The 8173-nt window shown below is 44.0% G+C and overlaps 1 protein-coding gene across 3 annotated transcripts in view; it reads left to right on the top strand.

Annotated features, from left to right (window-relative positions):
* The first annotated feature begins 634 nt into the window (after window positions 1-634).
* The window catches only part of LOC140480514 (transforming acidic coiled-coil-containing protein 3-like), a 51470-nt gene continuing 43931 nt past the window's right edge, over window positions 635-8173 (top strand). The window contains exons 1-2 of one of the 3 annotated variants that reach the window (XM_072575475.1): window positions 643-768; window positions 6294-6368. The gene's annotated coding sequence lies outside the window, so the exon portion shown is untranslated. Of the gene's footprint in view, window positions 769-867; window positions 888-6293; window positions 6369-8173 lie in introns of those variants that run through there. The other 2 variants (XM_072575467.1, XM_072575482.1) reach the window with 2 other exon arrangements.

The raw sequence follows: 8173 nt of genomic DNA, 5'->3' as shown, positions 1-8173 counted from the left end.
TCAAGGAGCTACGAACGTGCACTCCAAGGTCTCTCCTAATTGCTTCCTACATTTTGTTAAAAAAAATATCCTAAATTGGAGAAGGTGAGATGTGGGCTGGAGGTAGGTCATGCAATGGAACCTACAGAACAAATCCCAGCAGAGCTGCTGATCAGACCTGCTTCTGTGTCAAAGTTACTTTGTGGCAGGACTTGGTTCAATACAATTTGAATTGGCAAGTCGCGACGACAGTTGAATCAATCCGAACCTTCAGTTCCGAAGAAGGGTCACTGGATCAGAAACTCAGTTAATTCTGCTTTTTCTCCACAGATGCTACCGGAGTTGCAGAGGTTTTCAGGCAATTTCAGCTTGTGAATCTGCCTTGATCACATTGAATGGGGTAGCAGGCTCGAGGGGCCAAACGGCCTACCCTTGGTCTTATGAGCAATGTGACTCCTGCTCTTCGCAGATATTTTTAATCAAACTGCTCAGGCCGTTAGGTTAGACGAATGGAGAAGCCTGACAACCAACCACACCGCGGCGTGAGAAAATAACACCCGACACCGCCAACAACGCATGCGCGGGGCCAACTCATGTGAACGCGAGAAGAACGAACAAGGGAGGGGACCGCCACTGATTGGCCCCTTTGAAAGCAGTTGAACTCTGACCCGAAGGCACGGCCGCGTCGAATTGGCCGCGGGAATAAACGGCCGGATTTTAAAATTTGCGCGAGGAGGACAATTCGAGTTGGAGCCGCGCGACCGGACGGAGAGTAGGAGCTGGGCGAAGGTAATACCGCGGCATCGGGAACCTGTCCGGTCATTATCATCCAACACCTGGAGGGTGAAGGAGGCGGGAGGAAGGGACGGTCATTTCTCGGGTGTGCGGTTTTTACTCCAGTTGAAAAAGTAATGCATCTCTTCTGGGTTTTTAGTCTTCGCTCTATCTCGTTTCTGTGCTCGCTGGAAGTATTCCTGGGAGTTCTTTTTGCGTCTCTTCTTCCCCCTCCTTCCGAGCCTCCAGACCAGCTGGGCTATTTATTGCTGATCTCCTTGACCCTTTATCCCTCAATTCTCTTTATAATTTGCACATCATTCCAAACTTTTTGCTCCCATGCAATATCCCCGAGTACGGTATTGTTTTTTTAAATAGAAGTGGCGCGAGTGTTGTTGGCTGGACTGGCCTGTCCCCTTGTTGCCGACCGTAAGGAGGTAGTGGCAAGCTGCTTTCATGAATCACGGTTTGGTGAAGGGGCACTCAGTGTTGTGGGGCGGGGGAATGAAATGTCTAGACTTATATCCAGTAATGTTCGAGGGATGGCAATTACATTTCCAAGGTGAAAATGAGGACTGCAGATGCTGGATATTAGAGTCAAGGTGTGGGGCTGGATAAACCCAGCAGGTCAGGCAGCATCCGAGGAGCAGGAAAGTCATCATTAAATTTACAAATCAGAGTATTGTGTAGGTTGGTGATGAATTTGGGTGCTCCCGTGCATTTGCTGCTCTCGTATTTCTAGTTGAAAGTGGTGAGGTTGTCTGAGGAATTTTGGTGAATTTGGAGTGTCCTGCAGATGATGGGTGTTGCTGCTTCTGCGTGTCAGTGGTGGGAGGAGTAGGCTGCTTTGTGCTGGATTGTGTGCAGCTTCTTGAGCTGTACTTATCCAGGCAAGTGGGGAGTTTTCTATCCTAACCCTGATTGATGAGTCCAAAAGTGTGGTGCTAGAAAAGTGCAGCTGGTCAGGCAGAATCAGAGGAGCAGGTGAACCAATGTTTCAAGCATAAGCTCTTCATCAGTAATATGACTTTGATATCCAGCACCTCCAGTTCTCCTTTTCTCCACACTCCTGATGATCCCTTGTACATGGTGTACTGACTAAAGGTGTTTGGTAGTATCAATTGCTGCAAGATTTCTAGCCGCACCTAGTTTTAGAACATAAAAAAGTACAGCACAGAACAGGTCCTTTGGCCCACGTTGATGTGCTGTGATTTAATCCTTATGTAAAATATAGTAATTTAACCTATGCACCCCTCAACACTGCTATCCATGTGCATGTCCAGCTGTTGCTTAAATGTCCCTGCTTCCACCGCCGCTGGCAACACATTCCATGCATTCTCAATTCTCTGCGTAAAGAACCTACCTCTGACGTCTCCTTTATACCTTCCTCCTAATATCTTCAAACTATGACTTCTCGTACCCATCAATCCTGCCCTGGTTTAAAGTCTCCAGCTGTTGACTGTATCTATTCCACTCACTATTTTGTACACCTCGATCAGGTCTCCTCTTTCCCTCCTTCTCTCCAGAGAGACAAGTCTGAGCTTTTTCAACCTTTCTTCATAAGGCAAGCCTTCTTTGCACCCTCTCCCAAGCCTCTCTATCTTTCCTATAGTAGGGTGACCAGAACTGGAGCTGAAAAATGTGTTGCTGGAAAAGTGCAGCAGGTCAGGCAGCATCCAAGGAGCAGGAGAATCAACGTTTAGAGTATAAGCCCTTCTTCAGGAACCTGAGTCCTGAAGAAGGGCTCATGCCTGAAACGTCGATTCGCCTTCTCCTTGGATGCTGCCTGAACTGCTGCGCTTTTCCCGCAACACATTTTTCAGCTCTGATCTCCAGTCCTCACTTTCTCCTTTTTGACCAGAACTGGACACAATATTCCAAGTGTGGCCTCACCAGGGACTTGTAGAGCTGCAGCAAAACCTTGTGACTCTTGAATCGATCCCCCTGTTAATGAAAGCCAAAACACCATATGCTTTCTTAACCATATGCTTTCGTGGGCGGCACGGTGGCACAGTGGTTAGCACTGCTGCCTCGCAGCGCCGGAGACCCGGGTTCAATTCCCGCCTCAGGCGACTGACTGTGTGGAGTTTGCACGTTCTCCCCGTGTCTGCGTGGGTTTCCTCCGGGTGCTCCGGTTTCCTCCCACAGTCCAAAGATGTGCAGGTCAGGTGAATTGGCCATGCTAAATTGCCCGTAGTGTTAGGTAAGGGGTAGATGTAGATGTAGGGGTATGGGTGGGTTACGCTTCGGCGGGGCGGTGTGGACTTGTTGGGCCGGAGGGCCTGTTTCCACACTGTAAGTAATCTAATCTAATCTAATCTAAAAAACCCCTATCCACTATCATGGTGGGGGATTCAGTGATGGTTACACCATTAAATGTCAGTGGGTTGTGATTAGATTCTTTTATTGTTGATTGTCATTGCCTTACATTTGTGCGCTACGAACATTTCTTGGCAATTGTCAACCCAGGCCTGAATTGTCAACCCAGGCCTGGATGTTGTCGGATCTTGTTGGCTTTGTGATTGGACTGCTTAACACTAAGCAGTTGTGAATGATGTTGAATATTGAATATGTGAACATCTCATGCCTGAATTTTGGTGGAGAGATCACTAGTGAAGCATCTGAAGATGTTTGGACTAAGGACATATCTTTGCAGGGGTTCTGCAGATTTTTCCTGAAGCTGAGATGACTGACATCCAGGGAGCTGCTGACTGTCTGGCAATCCCTGTCATTACATCAGGGTTGATCACCTTATTGGGATTGTATGGAATGCCTCTCCACTCCCCAATAGTCAGTGGGCAACTTTGTAAGGAGGTTTCTGTAAGAATAACAGGATGGTTATGATAGGGGTTTTTAATTTTTGAAACAGACTAGGACTGCCATAGTGTTACAGGTTTAGATGGAGGGGAATTTATTAATTGGTGTGCACTGCTGCTATTGAGTGTCAGTGGTGGAAGAAGTGGGCTGCTTTGTGCTGGATTGTGTTGGAAAGTTTTGATTTACTAAGTATATCCACATACTAGAGAAGATGTAAAACTTGACCTACTCTTGGGAAATGAGGTACGGTCGCTCAGTGGTTAGCACTGCTGCCTCACAGCATCAGGGTCCCATGTTCGATTTCAGCCTCTGGCAACTGTCTGTGGAGTTTGCACATTCTCCCCATGTCTGCAAGGGTTTCTTCCAGGTACTCCCACAGTCCAAAGATGTGCTGGTCAGGTGAATTGGCCACGCTCAATTGCCCATAGTGTTAGGTGCATTTGTCAGAATGCTATTCTTCGGTGTGGACTTGTTGGGCCGAAGGGCCTGTTTCCACGCTATGGAATCAATCCAGTGAGCATGGATGAGTTGGACCGATGGGTCTGTGCCTGTGCTGTACATCTGACCTGAAAGTGTACCATCAAGCCAATTTTCTAGCTCTCCCTGAATCCCATGTGATCTAACTACAACCAGTCTACCCTGTGGAACCTTGAAGGCTTTAATTTAGTCAATGTGGATAACTACTGCTGTGCCCTCATCTGTCATCTTGGTCATATCCTTAAAAACTCAATCAAGTTCGTGAGACAAGATTTCCCATGCAGGATTAGAATGATGCTGGAAAAGCGCAGCAGTTCAGGCAGCATCCAAAGAGTAGCAAAATCGACGTTTCGGGCAAAAGCCCTTAATCAGGTATATGTGATGAAAGGCTTTTGCCTGAAACATTGATTTTCCTGCTCTTCAGATGCTGCCTGAACTGCTGTGCTTTTCCAGCACCACTCTAATCTAGAATCCTGGTTTCCAGTATCTGCAGTCGTTGTTACCTTGACAATTTCCCATGCACAAAGCCATACCGGCTATCTCCAGTCAGGCCTTGCCTTATCAAATATATATAGTCTTTGTCTCTCAGAATCCCCTTGGAGAAAGTGAGGACTGCAGATGCTGGAGATCAGAGCTGAAAATGTGTTGCTGGAAAAGCGCAGCAGGTCAGGCAGCATCCAAGGAGCAGGAGAATCGACGTTTCAGGCATGAGCCCTTTTTCCTGATTCCTGAAGAAGGACTTGTAGGTGTTTTCTTGCAGTCCTTCTTAAATAATGGCACCACATTAGCCACCATCCAGACGTCTGGCACCTCGCGTATGGCTCTGATTTTGGGGTGCTTTTGTTAGTTATTGGCAGCAGTCTCTGGCAAACAAACAGAAATGCTCCAGACAGTAAGCATTTTAAAAGCCTGAGGTCTGGAGTTGGAACAATAGAAGAAAGCTGATATGTTGTGTATCTTAATGGAATGGTGAAGGATCACCGGTTCAACACAATGGAAATTACAAAAACTGACAACATTTTCGAGCTAACTAATCATCAGTTTAGTCCTTTTTTAAATGTCACTTCAACTTTGAACAAGTGGAGAGATGGCAGTTGAGTTACAGCTAGAAGTTGAAATCTCTAACTGAGGTATGTGGACGCTCTATTTTAGCTTTTGTGTTTAAACTAGACATTGATTGCTGATTTACTCTGGTGTACTGAGGACAGGGTGAGGAAGAAGATCACTGACCATGGAACAGGCTTGATGGTGGATGAATTGCTTCTGCTGTTATCTGGGTGTTGTCTGTATATGACCACTAAGATGCTTCAGGTTAATATTTCTTATTGCTGAAAGGAGTTTGCCTATGAAAAATACTGGACAAGTTTTTGGTGACACCAGGAAAAGGTGTTGTGAATGGCTTTTTTTGCCTGTTACAATTTGATTTTGTTTTAAAAATGGGACCAGCAGAGTTTGGTCCCAACCAGGTGGATGGCTGGTGGCATTATGATGGAGGATGATGTGGTCAACTGGATCAAAGCTTGCAGATTTGTCAGGGAGCCAGGAGGATAAGTTTCAGTGGAAGATCCATTGATTTGAGATGCAGATCTTTGCAATTGGTCTTCTGCAAACTGGTATTCTCCAGTGAACTTGAGAAATGGTTCAATATCTGAAGCATAGCAAACACCATGGATCTCAAAATCCTAGTTGTAATATTGAAGACCTGGGTTCCACAACTAGCAGTATCTTAAGCTAAACTGCTTTAGTATAGCTATAACATTGCTTATGTATGCTGATGTGGGTGTTTGCCCAAGTACATTCTGGTCACAAGTCGAACAAATTTTTAAACTAGTCTGTTATGATCCAAGTCTATACCCATCTGCTAATGATGGGAGTTATTCTTGATAGTGTTACCAAGTGGCACCTGCTCGGTGATATTGGCTTCTGCTAGTGCTGCTCTGCTCCAAACCATATTATAACTGTTGTCTGAAATATGGAAGAACTTCTGGTTTGGTGAGTTACTGCCTCGACATGAAAATAATTCTTGATGGTGAAGCTGCATTAGGCTTTACTCGATTTCTGTGCCTTTTAATGGAGAAGCCGCAAAAGATCTTGATACCTTTTGCCATCACTGGCTCCTGGTAGATTTAGTTATGGTTAACTAATATAACTTGTACCTGTAAATATTTTAATAATCTGTATTAGTTTAGGCAAGGTGGGTGTCTGTCTTAACTTGCAAGTGGTTTATCTTTTTTACTATTTGTTAGGCTGCTGGGATTGCATAGAGCACATCACTCCCCTAGAAGATGAGTTTGATTTGATTTTGAGCCATTTTTATCACACAGTAAGTTTCTTTTTGATTCTTTGCTTTTTGTTACAGTGCCCTACTATGGGCTATTTAAACCAATCTATTTTAAGAGTAGAACACATGACATTAGTGCTTGCACTCCACCCAAACGTGGTAATATGTGAGCAGAAGTCTATGGGAGCATTGATAAAACTCTTCACTGCTAATTGGCAATAACTTTGTTTTGGCAGACAACAGCATTACCATTTTCAAATCCTTTGCCATTGACTAGAAATGTCACTTTTGTACAAAAACAAGTAAAGCTTCATATTCTGCAATAAGTCCCTTCCAGATTGTGAAACTACCTCTCCTTGTAAGGGTGAGTGTAGTTCAGAAAGCAACTTTACTAATCCAGGGCAATTAAACTTTTAATTTTAACATAGTGGATGGGATGATTTGACTGCATTCTGTACCACCAACATGCAGGAATTTCATAAATTTTCAGCAGCAACTCATACCTCACTATCTTTGTGCCTCAAAACTGGATGGCAGATGGAACGTGACTGACCAGTCAGTGTCTTCCTAATCTGGAAGTCTAACTCTTCATCTCTGGGTTTAAAAACTCTAGCAGGCCCTTAACTGCACAATGGGAGAATGGTAAGGATTTTAGAGGGTGGGGCTGGGATTTGTTATCTGGATAAATTTGGACTTTTTTCCCTTCCTCTTTAAAAAGAGGAGAGTCCTCAGTCCTCCAAATTGAGGTTGCTAGACAGATTTTAAGAAAATTGTGAATGCCATAGCATTGAGTGATAGACTGTAATTTCACCTGATACCTGAAATAGTGCAATTAGATTCTGTGTGGATTTTGGAAGAAAATAAGGATTTGAATCAATTTGCAGAGCTGAAGGCTAAAAAGTAGCCAGCCATTCTTCATTCTATTTTAGCTACTTTTTTCATTCATGCTAAGTATATTGTCAATTTTCCGTTCCCTGTATTTAATGGCTCTATCAATTAAATGTTCAATCTTTTAAACTTGTGAATTAATACAGTAAGGAAAATAAATCTGGCATAAGAAAATAAGAATTTGGAGCATCAGTAGGCAACTCTGCCCTTCAAGCCCGCTCTACCATTTAACATGCTTATGGCTGATCTTAATCTGGTCTCAACTCTGCTTTCCTGCCTGCTCCCATATCCTTTTATTCCAATTTTTTTCACAAACCTATCTATTTCTTAAATCTGTACTCTGGGGCAGTGTGTTCTAAAGTTTCTCAACCCTCAAAGTAGTTTCTCTTCTTATAACTTCTGAACTCCAGTAACCAGCCCAAGTTATTCATCCACCCTTCGTGTGACAGCCCTTTCATTGCTGGAATCAGTCTGGTCAACATTCTCTGAACTGCCTCCACATCATTCCACAAGTCAGGAGACCATAACTGAACACAGTATTCCAGGTGTAGTCTTGCCTGCTCCCTGTATATAATTGTAATAATGCAGTTTATATAACTAATAATGCTGCTTTTATAATCCAGTCATTTTGCCATAAATGCCACAATTCCATTTGCCTTATTATATGCTGCACCTGCATTTCCCTTTCTGGCAATTCATGCAAAATGACATCCAGATCTTCCTGTACTGACACACTTTGAATCTGCTTCCCTTTTAAATAATAATTTGACTTTTTATTCTCCTTCTTCCCTCTTCTCCCCCCCCCCCCCCCCCCCCACCTCCCCTCCCCAAATGGATAACTTAATGCTTATCCACATTAAACTCCATCTGCCAGATTCTTGTCTCTTCTCAATATTCACATATAAACCCCTATCTCCTTGTCCTGCTTTTCCACCTATCGTCGTATCACCTGTGAAT

The sequence above is a fragment of the Chiloscyllium punctatum genome, chromosome 1 (assembly GCF_047496795.1).
Source record: "Chiloscyllium punctatum isolate Juve2018m chromosome 1, sChiPun1.3, whole genome shotgun sequence".
NCBI classification, from domain to species: domain Eukaryota; kingdom Metazoa; phylum Chordata; class Chondrichthyes; order Orectolobiformes; family Hemiscylliidae; genus Chiloscyllium; species Chiloscyllium punctatum.
The sequence above is the reverse complement of the archived record's forward strand: the minus strand, read 5'-3'. Positions and strand labels throughout refer to the sequence as shown.